At 42.6% G+C, this 15,171-nt stretch overlaps 1 long non-coding RNA gene across 1 annotated transcript; it reads right to left on the reverse strand.

Annotated features, from left to right (window-relative positions):
* Positions 1 to 5,841: 5,841 nt before the first annotated feature.
* LOC148223222 (uncharacterized) lies at positions 5,842 to 14,660 on the reverse strand. The gene is made up of 3 exons (XR_015804707.1): positions 14,513 to 14,660; positions 7,455 to 7,622; positions 5,842 to 5,983 (listed from the first exon to the last, which is right to left on the reverse strand). It is a non-coding gene; the product is annotated as an uncharacterized LOC148223222 (long non-coding RNA).
* Positions 14,661 to 15,171: the final 511 nt, after the last annotated feature.

Raw genomic sequence — 15,171 nt, forward strand, 5'->3', positions numbered from 1 at the left:
GGATGGGGAGACATGAACTATCCGCTGCTACAACTTTGTCCCCTGCCAAAAAAATAGGGCATTTTGAGGACCATCTCAAGGATTTCAAGAGGAAACAGGAGGTGCTATGGGCTGATAGGGACACCCAAGCCTCAGAGCAACTCAGCTGGAAATTTCATGCCACTGGCCCAAGGAAGTCTCACCCTTCCTGCCAAAGGGAAACTGTGTTGGATAGTTGCTCCTCTAATCTGCCCTGGTATGCAAGAAATAAGCTGTTTTACTTGCTATTCCCCACAGTGCAATGAATTTCTGGACGGGAAAGCTTTAAAAGTGAGTAGGAAAGGAGCAAGCTGAATCCATGTTTTCCACAAGGCAGATTGGCACTCTGCAGTCCAGAGAAAAGTGGGGAATCCAGTGAGAGGCAGGAGCTGTTGAGGGCATTCACTATTGCTTGACAGTGTTTAAAACTTCCCAGCTTCATTCCACATTGCAGTGAAACCTTGCTTCTGAAACCTCAGCACTTCTTTGTGAAATTACATTCTTGGTCTGCAGCCAGCCCAAAAAGACAGTCTCTGAGGTTATCAGTTCAGCTTGAGCCCAGGAATAATCAGGGAGAGGAAAAAAACTGAAACACATTACTGCTTGACAGCTGTATTTGACTCTGTGTGGAACTGGTTGGTGGGCTAAGGCCAACTGGAGCAAAGGAAAGTGTTTTTCTGCTTGTTTTTTTTAAATTCCCAACTGATAATAGTTGGCAGAATTCAAAGCCTGAGAAGAGCTCAAAAGAGCCTGTATCACCCCAGAAAAATCGATTTGAAAGATGCATCTATCCCCAGGTACAAGGCACATCCCACCCCCAATACACCCCATTGGTATTGAATGGCAGTCTGACTGTTAATGTAGTCAAAGAAAGAATTTTTTAGAGAACTATGAGAGGCATTTGGGTCACTGAAGTTTGGTTCCCTGCTATTCCTAGTCACTACTGCGTATCATCACTTTCACAGCTGGGTCTTAGTTGCAGCAGCTATAGGTTCTCAAATATCACAGCAATGCTCCCGTGGGAGTACCAAGACAACAAAACCCTCAGGAAGGCCATGTTCATTTGGGGTGTTTGCCTAACCCTACATACAGCTATTTGGAGGAAGTTAAGAGCTTTTCCTAACTTTCCAATTTCAACTTGGCTACCTCCTAGTTTGAATCAAGATTCTTTACATGGTAAAAAAGAAGACATATTTTACTTTTCGTCTTCACTTTTCTCCAAGTTTCGTGTGAGATCAGCCATCTCTGCCAGGACACGCTTTCAGCAATATGACCCATAGTGTATGTGGAAAAGGAGAGCTTAAAGATCACATATAAGTTAGCATTTCCCCATCATATCCTCTCAGCAATCTATTGTCTAGGAACCTTTTAAGCTGGAGGCTGGATTTAAGCTGTTGTATTATTTGCCAATGGAAGAATTGTTCTCCTGAAAAATATCTGGGTTTTAATCCACTTCTGACTTTGATTTCTAAAGTAACCTGTGTCTATGAGTCCTACAACATTCATTTTAAACATTTGTTTCCATAAATTCAGAAGTTTGGAAAAAAAGAAATATATTTCTTTGGTGGTGCCCAGCGCTTATAAACAATCAAGTATTTGCACCTCTAGTGGTCTTACTCATCTCCTAATCAGCAAGAGCTTAGATGAGCCCAAACTATGGGCTGGGATCCAGAAAGAATTAATGCTCAGTTCTAGGATCCAAGATTTAGCAATTTTTTGCATCCCATAAAGAGCAAAAGCAGCTACAAAACTGAGCTTTAGATGCAAACTTTCTGAGACCTATGCTAATGGGGATTGAGTAAATCTCAAAACTCACTTCAGGTTTTCAGTGCTGCTTTTTTCCCCTTCCTACCTGCTTCTGTAACTTTTGCACTTGAGCACAGTACAATAATTAATATAATAGTATTTCTCCCTGACAAAGAAAAAAAAATAAAAGGCAGTTACCTGCTGAACTCGAAAGCAATTTTTGGGAAATGAGTCAGAAATCTCCAAGCCTAAGGTGGCTGCTAGATCTACAGGAAGTTCTGGGAGAACTGAGGAAGGTAGTATTTGGTCGTTTTAAATTCACTAAGAGAATTATTTTTTCCAGGCTATCATTTTCCTTCTTCTGTTGACGTTCCCTGGTCCTGATATACAGTCTATACCACTGAGCCTGATGAAAATAGGTCAATAGGTTGCAACTCTGGAAAACATCTATGCTCTGAACTGTCACCTTTTACATTTTTCACTGCTTTTTTCAACCTTTTCTGGCATCTGAGTGGGATGTGAGCAAGCCCTGGAGAAGACAGCAGCCCCATCCAATAGCTCCCATCAGACAGCTTGAAGTGACAAGCTGATATTGAAAATCCGCATATGGAAGACCTTAACATGTGGAGATTTATGGAGTTGCCTCTGAAAAAAAGTAAGAAATACATCCCTCTCACCTCTTCTTTGCAACATTTTCCTTCTTGCATGGTCTGAGGGACTGATGAGACAGGAGACAAGATCTTGGGAGGCAAAATAATTGGGAGAAACTCGGCTCCTGCAGCACTCTCAGCATTTACCAGGATGTGTTCACAGCCTCTTCCTAAATCAGGGAATGATCCATTTCATGGGGCAACTTTGAGATACTTTGTGTTTCCATGGGAAGTGCTTCACTTGCTTTTTTCTCACCTATGCCTCCAATGAAAAGAAAAACAATTAATGAAGCGTAATTAATGAAAGACTGAGAAGTATGAGACAAATGTAGAAAATTGTAGGAAATGAAGGTTTTCAATATAAATCATGTGGGACTAACTTCCCTGACCTTCCAAACCAACACTAAACACACAACTAAAACACTCACACTTGCAGGAGCCTCAATGCATGCACAGCTTACACCAGAAAGTTGAAGACTGGTGAGCATCAGTGATGGTGACACTGGCAGACATGGCCAGAAATCCACAGGGATGCATCATTCCTTGGAGGAGCAAGGCCATGGACCCAGAGAGATAAGTTGTTGTGAGCCAGGGCCAGCAGCACATTGCCTTTATTGGCTGGAGGATCCTGTTACCCAACAGGATCTGCACAAGCCACACCATGGGAATGTTTTCCACCTCAGAGCTGCTCAGATATGTGTGTCCTGGTAAGAAGTTTCTCTTCATCCTTTCTTCCCCAACATACACATTCTGTAGAGTCTTGATTAGAAAGGGTTTAACTTCTGTCTTCCATTTAGGTACCAGGAGTCATCCTTTTCAATTTCTCCAGTAGCTTCTTTCCTTTAAAAAAAAAAACAAAAAACAACAACAACAAAAATAAATCAAGAAGCAGAGCATTTGGTTTCTATCTTTTCAGGTCTCCAGCTGCAAAAAAAGGCACCTCAGCCTCTAACTTTCTCCTTTTTTTTTTTTCTTTTTTTTTTTTTTTTTAAGAGCACTGGTATGTAATACTTTTGCTTTTGGTGTAGAGTAGCTCTAATTCTCTAAAGACTCTAACACTGAAGGAGACAAGCAGGCATTTCAGTTGTAGTGTTTTGTATTTCTGCTCTCATATTCTGCTCTCATGTTTTGTAGTTCCTTTTGGGAGTGTGATTATTGACTTTTTATTAATTCAAAACCAAACTTATTCAGGTTGAAATTTTCTCCTATGTTTACAAAAATAAAGAAAGGAAGCACTTATATCCTGCTATTAAAGAGAAAGCCTGCTTACAATACATGTTGGAATGCTTTATAATCTCAGCATTTGGTATTTTTTCCTGAAATACGATGTTTTTGTATTAGCCAACAACATCTCTACCTCAAGGTTTCCTTCCTTCAGAAGCCTCGAGTACTTTCAGCCTTGGCTGTTTTTACCCTTGTACTCTGAACTGAACACTTTCACTGCTCCAGTGGAATCAATTCCACTGATTGCCCATAGTGATTAAGGTTAAATTTCAGCTGATTTACACCCCAGGATGTGCCATGGAATAATCCTGAGCTCTTTTAAAGTGCAGGCATCACCTCCATGCAGTACAAGTGGGATATGAAGCTTTCAGGCCCTTTGTAGATGTTTTTAGTTTGCAACAAAGAAATCTGGAACAACTACAGGAAAACAAACTGTGCTAGAGCACAATCCTACCTGCCAGGTTTAACTGTGCAGAAGGCTATAAACTGCTATTTCTTCTATGGGTTTATCTTCTTTCTCCATTCAGCCACTAGGTTTGTGCTAGTCAGAATTAACTCCACCAGTCTCCAGGGGATGAATGAATTTCCAGCACACTCACTCAGCACTCCACACTTTCCACTTTAAAAGACATTGAGACTTAGTGACAGAACAGTCAACAACACTATTAAAACATATAAAATATCTGTAAAACATCTTCCTCCTAGAAGTTAACCAGGTGAGTTCTCCTTATCTTACTCTATCTGAGGCCATGTTGTGATACCACATTAACCTGGGAAAGCCAGTGTCTTTATTTATTACTTGAAACTGAATTTCTGACCTGTCTGGGCTCAGATATACCCTGAGATATATTTATCTATATTGATATCCTGGGTTGGGGCTAATACTCAACACAACTGGGAAATGTGTTCACTCCTTAGCTTCAGGATTTTGTTGGCCACACTAAGCCAAGTTGTCAGCACTTTGTTATATTTAATGCATTTTCTTGCACATTAACGCCTTTGGGTGGGAAAATTATAGGCAGCTCCATATGCCTGCTGTTGGAAGCAAGACCCTTTCCTGGATGGGTCTTTGATTTTTCATTGATCCTGATGCTGTGAGCTCACACTATGCAGAGGTGGCAGGTGAGGTCAAAGGAGGTTGTGGACACTGAGTGAGCAGTGGGATATTTGAATAGGTCTGCCATGTGGGACTGCAGCCTCCTCTTTTCTTCCCCATCCCACCAAGGCAATGATACATTCCTGGCATCACTTTTCCAATGGCTCCAGTTGCTGCAGGCACATGGACAGAGGAGAGCTAATTCTGGGTGCTGAGGAATGAAAAGATAAATAAGCACTGGATAACAGTGCCTCTTTTAAGAGGAGACCTATAGGTGACAGGGAAACTTGAGTATGGCAAGAGATACTGGAATACACTGATATATCTCCTTTGATTTCTTTATATAACTTACACCAGGACAGGATCATGGCACAGACTTGGGGGAGAGGGAGGGAACAAGCAGGCATGACTGAATCCATATTTGTGGCTGAGAGGCAGAAGTGGAACCCCAGGCTCTTGGTCATGACAGCCCCCCACTGCCTTCCCTTGAATTATTGCCTTGATTAGCATGATGCCTTGCCCCCGGCAACCATGTGGCATTGAGTCTATGGAAGAAAATATATGAGTGTTGAGAATAATTGGTTCTTTGATATTAGATTGTGCAAAGGTCAAAGTTTACTGGGGAGAGCAAGACAGCTGAAAAGTCACATTCCCTGCAGGCGCTGTGGCACTGACCTCTTGTGCCTGCAAAAACTGGAAATCACAGATAATCTGCTGCAATGCCATGGCTTCTTGTGCTGGGGGACTGTGAGATCTCAGTGAAAACACTGTGGTTTCTCAGCTGACAACACTGGAGCTTTGTAGCACCAGGTCAGGTTCTGTACAGGGGTAGTTAGATAAGATTTTCATGTTATGTGATCTGTCTTGTTGCATTATTCTAACAAATTAGACACTACAAAGCCACTCTGCTGTCTGTCTGTCTATCTGTCTGCACCACCATGACATTTCTCTCTTCCCCTGAACTCCATCAAATGTGTTTTACATGGTATCCATGAAGGATCTTACTGTTTATGTTTGTGGGCTCTATGGAAACCCTGTGGTTTTGTGCCCCTTGTTCATGTTCCCATCAGCCATGACAGAATTTTTTTAAAAGCTGAAGACCTTTTTCAAACTGCTGACCCCAATCACGTCACCATGGAGCTTCATCAAAGATGAGTGGATTTGCATTTACAATTTCTCTCTTTTTGTAGCATCTGCCATCCTCAGAACGTCTCAGGTTTTCAAGGTAGGGCCTCTTTTCTGGATGGTCCTATAGAAGAAGTCACAGAAAGAAAACTGAGATTTCAGATTCTTGCTCGGAAGACCTCGAATTTACATGAAAATCCATTCAGAAGGAGGTGGTACAACATATAGCACCTGACATAATGCAGCCAGTAGTTAACAACGTGCACCTGAGATCCTTTCTATTCAGAGTACTTTCTGGCAAAAGCCTTATTTCAGGCTGTAGGTAGATTCTGCTTTACTTTATCACATCTCAGGGAGCTTGTCTTTTATACATTGGGTAGGTCATTTAGCTTCTTAGTGTGTTTGCCCCATTTGTGCTAAGGTGACGGTGAAGTGGAAGATGGATGGTGAAGATGCATTGCTTCTGCATCAAAATGACCAGGGGAATTCATGTTCAGGCATTGCAATCCTACAAAACAATAGCTAAAATGTAGACAGGTTTTCTAGTGTGAGAGGGAACTTTTTCAGTACTCCTCCTCCTGTGCAGACCTGCTATGTCCTGAAACCTCTGTGCAATTATTGAAGACCTTTCCTTCAGAGTCAGGCTTAGAGATCATGGATTTACAACACTTTCACAAAGCTTGTCCATTGGCTCTGGGTCGCTGGCCTCAGATTTAAGATGTTAACCTGCAGTGCCAGCCAGACAGGATCTTAAAGCAGAGGAGGAGATTGAAGAATGTTTTGACAATTCCTAACCTATCCCATCCTATCTAACCCTATCCTATGCTCATTCCTTTATCATGCTGTCTCCCACATAAATCAATATTTAGGTATACTAGAGAACAGATAACATTCATGGCAAACTGGGTTAAAGCCAAGGTCTCCAGTGAGAAAGTGTTCTTATTTCCTTCACCCGTTCCTTGACTCTCCTCTTGCCCTTCTGGAGTACTAATCTCATTTCTTCTCTTCTTGAGGTACTGCAGGTTGGTTTTCATAGTGTTTTAACTGAAGCTGAAATTTTCCAAATAATTGTATAGGGAAAAGACTGAGGTCTGAAAGGGAAGCACTTTTCACTGAAAGAGAAACCCTTGGCCTGGCAGCACCAAGCAATGGGTCTCAGGCTTTTACTCCCCTTTCTCCCAGTCACCATGGGATGTTTTGAGGAGGTACCAGGGTTACAACTTCCTGGAAGTAGTTATTTCTCCAGGAAAATAAAAGGATTTACAGAGGAAAGCAAAGGCATGCTGGCTGTTTGTCTGCTTCTTCAGTGCCATAGAGAATCCCCAGGGATGTTGCCTTGCAAGGTTTGCTTCCCAAGGCCCTAAGTTGGTTGATGGTTGAATGAGAAGCCTGGACACAAAGTGCCATTTCCTCCTGCTGCAGTGATCTCTTTTCAGGTCTGCTGGCCACTGGTGTGTTATAGTCAAGACCGTGCAAAACTTCTCCCAATGTAGTGTGAAATTTGCTCCAAAAGAGCAGAAACATCTGGTTAGTACCAGGAAGTGGTTGCTGGCTGCATTTGGCAACAGGGGACCGTGTAGTTAATACACTCTTACCTCATCAGTAGGTGTCACTGCAGCAAAAGACAGGGTCCAGTGGAAAGTTTCAGAGGGGAATAGAGAGGGGTACTCCAGCCAACCAACCAGATGCAGTCAGTTCAGTGCTTCCTGACTACAGCCAGAGAACAGCTATGGATCTGGGTTTATGAATTGCTTGTAATAAGGCTATAGGAAATGAGAGATTAAGGAAATGAGTCATTAAGTGATTACAAAGACATGTGGAGCACACACAGTTGTGGCCGCCAGTAACAGAGCGTTGAGCAACCGTAAATTTCTTCTACGGGGGTTTTGGGAATGTTCCTGCTGAACTTGTATGCAGTAGTGAGTTACGGTTCGGTGGATATAGCTGAAATGAACCAGTAGCAAGTTTCAGTCACTCTTAGCACAAAACCCACAAAGGAGATTTCTAAGGCTCAAAAATCACCCTTTGGATGCCAGGCCTGGTGACTTGTCCCAGGAGAAATTTTTCAACAGGTAAGAAACAGCCATCCTCTGACACAAAAGATTTAGGTCTGGTCTTTAGTATGAATGAGGGAGCTTTAACCAAGGCTCAGTTTGCACCTCTTTGTCGGGGCCAAATTCTGAAAGCTGACCCTATTCTGAAAAAAACCAGCCCTTCTGAAAGCAGCCCTATGCTAGAAACAGCTTCTGACTCAGTTTCCACCTCACTGTCAACAGTGCCACCAGCAGCTGCTCTTCCTCTGTCGAGGTGCTTCCCTGATGTGCTGGGAATGGCATTCAGCAATTCTGTCACCCATGGAAGTGTGGATAACCAGGTCTCGGGTCTGCAGAATGTGGAGTGGAGAGGGCAGCAGTGAGGCTATGCTTGTTTGGCAGGTGCACCACTATCTTCTCACAGAAATCATAAAAATGGACACTCCATGTGGTTTGGCAGCAAAACCCCCAAGTTTTTAATCCTGTTTTCTGGGAAGCACAATCAAGAAAAAAAGATCTGAAATACAGAGCAGGTCAGCCCTACTGCCTGCTATCAAGCCCAGACTCTCCTGCTCTGCACAAGCTACTTGCAGGCTCTTCCTCCAAAATGTGTTATGCAGCAGGTTCAACAATTATATTGCCAAGCAGTCATGCAAAGTAATGAGGCAGTCAGGTATCTCTGATGCTATCCTAATGGGTTTACTACTAAAGACATACATAAAGCCCTGGTGGCCCAGATACAGAAGAAAATTAAACAATATGAGATAGGTTCTCTGAGTCCTTTCTGAGAGTTTTTTTCACAGCGTTTTGCCTCCAGAGGGTGTTGATTTTGTCCCAGCACCTCTGCAAGTGCTGGCTTTCAAACTGGCCCAATGCTCTGTGTCTTGTTTCCTTCTCCAATATATATAATTTCCCAACCTACTCTCTAGATAGGAACATAGCTACAGATGCAGGGAGGAAAAGCTACTTTTGGTACCCCCTCTACCTGGTAACAGTCTGACATGGAATGAGGCCTCTCAAAACAGGAATTCTGGTTAAAAAACCCCAAAAGCCAAGTCTTCAGTCTCTTTCTCTCAGTTTTATTTTATATTTACCTTCACACTCCTCAGATCCTTGCTGGTCTTCCAAGCAAACAGTATTTTGGGTGTACACTACTTTGCTTCACACAGAAGTTAATCACAGCTGAGCAAAGAGTGGCTGCAATGCTTATAGTCACAGTTCAGTTTCACCCACTCCCCAGACTAACCACTCAGGCTCTGCATAGGGAATGCAAATAAAAATAATTTCCTTATTGGTTTTGCTCCCTCCTTTTCCCTTCTCTCATGGAGCTAGCTGTCTTAGGAGGCTGAGACACTTCAGAAATCTCTGTAGTGGGCTGATAGATGGGGGAGGATGGAGCAGAAAATCCACCATTCATGCCATTGTAGCAGGAGCAGTAGCACAAGCATTGGTGTGTACATAAGAGTCTCCATATATGAGAGTTCCTGACCCTGTGACTTTAAATCTGACTAGATAAGAGAGCCAAAGAGTGGGAGGTGAAACAGAAGCCCAGAGAGCTGAAAAGATTTGTCATAGCAGATCTGGGACTGGTGCCCAAGCCTTCTAAGCACAGCTGGGTGATGATATTATGGTTATTATTAATAATAATAATAGTTAGTGTGCCAAAAGCTGTTGTTAGAGTAGGACTAAAAGAGATCACCAAACTGAGCAGAGTGTGGTGAAGATTTTTGGCTAAAGAATATATCAGTGTTGACATCTTTCAAAATCTCTCAGGTATTTTCAAAATAAATTTTACAATTAAAAATAGGCATTGCACCTAGAAGCAAGGAGGAAAAAGATTTCTAAATTATCTAAGTAACTAATAAGTGTAAAAGCCTTTCAATTTCAGCCCAGTGAAACATTTCATTTAGTTCCAAAATCAACCTTTTCCTTTCATCCAAAACCTCAAAAGATTATTGTGTTGGTTGAACCTTTTCTTCCTCTCTGATTTTCCATTTTGGTGATCAGACCAAAATACGTAGCACTCACCAAGCTCCACTCATAAATCCTAAGGAAAAAACGTGTCCCATGGACTACATTAAACTTTATTATGTAGACTTTTCAACAATGAAAATCTCTCTCCCAGGCATTTTAACTATATCACCACAGTAACTATCCTACCATGCTACAACTTCTACTACAATATTTCTTTGTTGCACAGATAACTGTGACCAAGCCCTTGCTAACGTAATTCATGAGAGGGAGCAGCATGATTGAAACAATACTCACGCTTCAGGGTTGACCTCTAAACCTGTCATAAGTCACAAGTGTCAAAATCAAGCAAGGTTATACAGGGGAGGTTATGAAATTTCATCACTTATACAGATGTTGGATTTTCTATGCTGTAATGACAGGCAACTTACTCAATTGTGTAAGTTCTGATGAAAAGAACAAATTTCCTTTATTTTGACTATTTTTCATTTTTAGATGATTCTTACCTTTTCCACAACCGCTTATTTTCTGTACTGTCTTTAGAAAAGTTTCTTTTTGTTTGGTTTGTTAGTATTTCTCTCTGTGAGGCAATGCATCAACACCTTTCATTCTGAGAAAATTCAGCCAAGACCTGTATTGCAGAGATATTTGCTACTTGATGAAATGTAGAGACGAGTTGAAGTAGCTGTTTCACAGCACAGTGCTTGCAAAAGCTCAGGAAAGGAAAAACAAAAGAAGAGTGCCTGCAGCTGAAAGTGAAAGCAGAAAATCCAAGCAGAAGCAAAGTAACTGATCTAACAAGAATGCTACCCAGGCATTAGACATCTCTTCTTGCAGAAAATGCCAAATGATCTTAAATGATCAGGAGTAGCTGGAGCTGTGGTTATGTCTGGTCAGAAAAGCTCCCTCACTGCTCTCTGAGGAACCTCCCCCCCTGCCATGGGGATACTTTCTGTTCTCATAAACACACGGAGATCCACAGGCAGGACAGCTGAACACCCTGTTCTGTTTGATGTTGGCTGAAAGAAAATAGTCCCCACTAATGACTAGGTCTCCTGTGTTGCTTCATTCTTGCTGTCCAAACTCTTGCTGTACTCAGACTCCTAGATCTGCAGAGACAAGAGGAAGGCACGAATTTTTGGATGTATCCAAACACAAGTTGGAAGAACACACCAACAGAGTTCTCTAGCTCCTTGTATTTTCCTGGAGTCACCTAATTACTTCAAGGGTTCTCAAAAATACCTGGAGTTTCCCAGCCAGACTGGCCTTTGAGAAGCTGCATTGTGACTCCATCACAAGCCCATTAATTCCACCCTGTATGAAGTCATGTTGTCCAGAGAGTGATAACATGTTGAAGGGATAAACCTGTTCAGCAGAGCCTTGCCTTCAACTTACACAACAGTGCAGTAATGCTGAAAGCCCTCAGAAAAACACGTGTACATTGAAGACAGGATTTTCTTTTTCCTGTTTCTTTTTCCTCCAGGGGAAACAAAATGAACTGTAATAAACTTGGGTGTCAGAGCACAAGAGAAAGCAATAATCCTAAAAACACAGCATCAGCAGGAGACATGTATGGCTCAGGAGACCTAGCAAAGGAATAAAAATCAAGAGCTATATCTAGTCTGGCCACGATAGTTGCCCTAACATACAGGAGCAGATGCTTTACTGATACCAGAAGGAACCAGATTCTGACAGGCCAGCACTGTAACTCACTAAACATGACCCCAAACTCATTGATGACTACGATGCCTACTAAGTTTGCCATCTGAGAGGGACACTGTGGTATATTTGAGATGGATGGTCAGTCTTACAGGGTGTTGATCTTGAGGTGCCGTAAGATCTCTGAAGATGGACTATCCTGTGCAGTGCATCCCATTCCCATCAGGATGGCATGGGATCACACTGCACAGAACTCCCCAGCTTAATTGGAACAAAGCACCACACAAAGCACTTGATTTCCCATCTCCTGGCTGTTCTTCTGGAACAAAATATTCAATAGATATGTAATAAACTGAAATCTGAAGCCCTGTGTTTGTACAGGAGGTGAAACCTGATATTCAGATGTCCTCTTCTGGCTTTACAAATCTGGATCATCTGTAGAAGATTTCTGTGCAGAAGGCTAAGACTCTAACAAATGTCAGAACTATTCTGTGCTCTACACAAAGAAATGTCACACAGCAGTCAGTAGATGATGTGCTAGTCCTCATCGTTCACTTCTGTCACTGTGCACAGCACATGCCCCATCTCTGCCCTTATTGTTTGGATCCACCCCTCCCTAGTTAAACATTGGTACTTTTCTGAATTTGGTAGCACAGCCAATGATAATGACATTTCAAGACAACTCTGAAGCTGTAAATAAAATTAACAACCATGGTTGGGATTTTTAGCTTCTGAAGGAAGGCTTCAGGTGAAATATTTTTTCACTTCCTTTTTCATATCTGTTCCAAGGCTCTCTGTGGGCATTCCAGTGATATTTAACCCTATCTGTACTGAACAGTGGTTATTGACACTGATGATTATGTTCCCTTGGATTCAAGAAACAATATCTGAAATCAGGGGTCAATTATACATATGTGAAATAGCTCTTGGTTTGGAAAAACACTGGGATTATATCATGAGGCCTTCTAGGAACAACTAAACACAGCACTCTAGGTGCCACCCATAAGCCTGGGGAATGCCTGCACTCCTCAGACAGAAACAGCCTCAGCAACACCCAGTAAAGGAAGGACAGTGTGGGTAGGGAAAGCAAGGGAGAAAAGTAACTCTGCCACACCCTTATAATGGCTGCATCAAAAAAACAGGTTGAAAGAAACATTGAAGGGCTTGTGGAATGTCCCTACTCAAAGTCAAAAATCAGATCAACCCAACAGATATGCTTAAAACTACCTGGTAATGAAGACTCCACGCCCTCTTTGCACAAATCTATCCCAGAGTTTCACTGTTCTTACTCTTAGACCATCTTTCCCTTCTTCCAGTCTTTGGATAATCTATCATTGGCATGGACAAGAGGCGACCCCACACCACTGTAACTCTCCTCCCAGTATTGGAAGACCGCTACAATCCACAAGAAATTCCACAAAATCCAGAAATTTGCTTTGAAAGTTACTAACTTTGGTGCACCAAAAATAAAAATAAGCAAGTAAGCCCATCATGGAAACAAGCAGCTGTGTTTAGAGGCATTCATGCAAGAGGAGACAGGGTGAGTGGCCAGGGGTGTGGAGGAACAAAGAAGCTTCTTTGGCCATTGCCAGTATTAATGAAAGACCAATCCTAGGAGTTTGCTCCAGCAGTTTTAGAAACAATAATAACAGTCCTCCCCCTCCCAACATACTAAATCTGATCCTTGCTAATGTGAATTAATACCAGGTTTCAGTGCAGCCACTGGGGTAATGTGATACTCTGGAGTGCTGTAATCCTAAACAGAGCATTAGGAGAGCAGCTCACGCCACAGCTGTGGCTCCTTGCAGGTGTTTATTCCCCCAGCAGCCCCTTCAGCAGCAAGTTTGTGACTGCAGGAGAGGCATGGGGGAAACTGTCATGGTCGGACAATAAGTTTCTCTGAAATAAACGTGCTGGTCCAGTGCTGGCAGTACCAGGAGGGCTGGGAAGGGGGGAGGCTGAAGTGCAATGGTTTTCTGTTTACTGTGCACAAAAGGAGAGAGAGGAGGTGAATGAATGAAATAGATACCTCTGAGTGACCCCCTTCCCCTGGGGACTGGGCACACAGTGCCTGTGCACACATGTGCTCTTTGTTCCTGCGAATGCTGCTCCTACTGCCGCTGTCCCTGCCCCACCGCTTCCTCTGATCCTCCCCCTGCAACCAGCCCGAGCTCACACATTTAGTCAACAATCCCCACTATTCAGTTTCAGGGGCACCAAAGGGAAACAGAAGTCTCCCAAGCAAAATTCTGCCTCCTTTGGGACTGCCCTGCTTTCCCTCCACACATCCCTCAGCACCCTCCTCCCCCAAGGCTCACACCGTGCCTGTCTGCAGCCACAACTCGATATTGGGTTTCAGCAGCCTCCAGCTGACCCGCTGGGTTCATCCTGTAAAAATACCGCTGGTGCTGTTCATCTCTCTGATTTCTCCTGCCTGCTAACAGGTGGGGCTGCCAGCCCAAAGGGGGAGGGCAGCACGGGAGAGCTGCCTTTTAGCTGCATGCCCTGCTCTTAGGGAAACAATAAACCCCATTTGTTTACTCCCCCAGCTAAGTCCCCACAGTCGTGGGGTTTTCAGAAAAAAAGCTTTGTGTAAGTTCATTTTTTCAAGTTCAAAACCACTGGAGTCAATGGACGGGCATGAACAGCACATGCCTATCTGAATTTTCAGCACAACCTCTTCTGTTTAGATGCAAGCCTCCATCAAATCCCCAGCTGACTTATGTGATCCTCTCATCACTGCAGAAACAGGTCGGAAATTTAATTAGTCTCTACAAATTCAGTGCTTCCTGATTGTCTCTTGGGTCAAGAACTGCCCCTTCTGGCTGTTGGCTCTTGAACTTTCAGTCTTGGTGGCTCTCAGAGAATAGAGGATGGAAACGACTACAAAATATCAAAATATTTTGAGTTCCGAGTACTTCTATGTAACTCAGAGTAGTGGGTCAAATTTTAAGTTTACAACGTGGGTGTGTTTAAGATGTGGATCTTACCTCATTGGCTTGTTCCACTTCTGCAGTGATATAACCCAGGGAGTATTGTTTGAAAGTGCAAAAGTGTTTCCTCTTGCTCTTGATAGCAACTTTACATTTTCCCATGAATCAGAGAGTCATGGACCACTTGGTGGCTGAGATTTGTCTAGGAAATAGGGAAATGCAAGAACAGTTTCTACACAAAACAGGAGGGATTTTAATGCACAAAGCCCATAGAAGTTCTTAAAGAAACAAAAATGGAGAAACTTCAGGGATGGAAAATGGCCACAGTCTTTCTAAGAGCAGTTAGAAACTGAAGAACTAATTTTAGAGTTTCATGGAGTACAGCTGAAGAAAAAACTAGATATGAAACTAGAGAATTTTTTTCTAAACCCTCTTCCCATCCATCAAAGCAAAAGGCTTTGGAAGAAATTGTGCATACAGGGAAAGTAAATGTTTGGGAGGGAGATATTCACCTTCATCAGCCTGCAGATCTCTAATCCACATCTAGAGTTGGAAAGAGAATCTGTGTATCGGGTTATATCCTGAGTTTTCTTTGTTGCCTTTCACATACTTCTATTTCCTAATGTATTATTCCAGATGAGACTATTCAGCATAGAAATGCTTTATTCCTAAAATGACCAGATATTTGACTGGTGATTTCCTGACTCCCTAATAGT

Source organism: Sturnus vulgaris, chromosome 7 (genome assembly GCF_052056855.1).
Source record: "Sturnus vulgaris isolate bStuVul1 chromosome 7, bStuVul1.hap1, whole genome shotgun sequence".
In the NCBI taxonomy this organism is placed as follows: Eukaryota; Metazoa; Chordata; class Aves; order Passeriformes; family Sturnidae; genus Sturnus; species Sturnus vulgaris.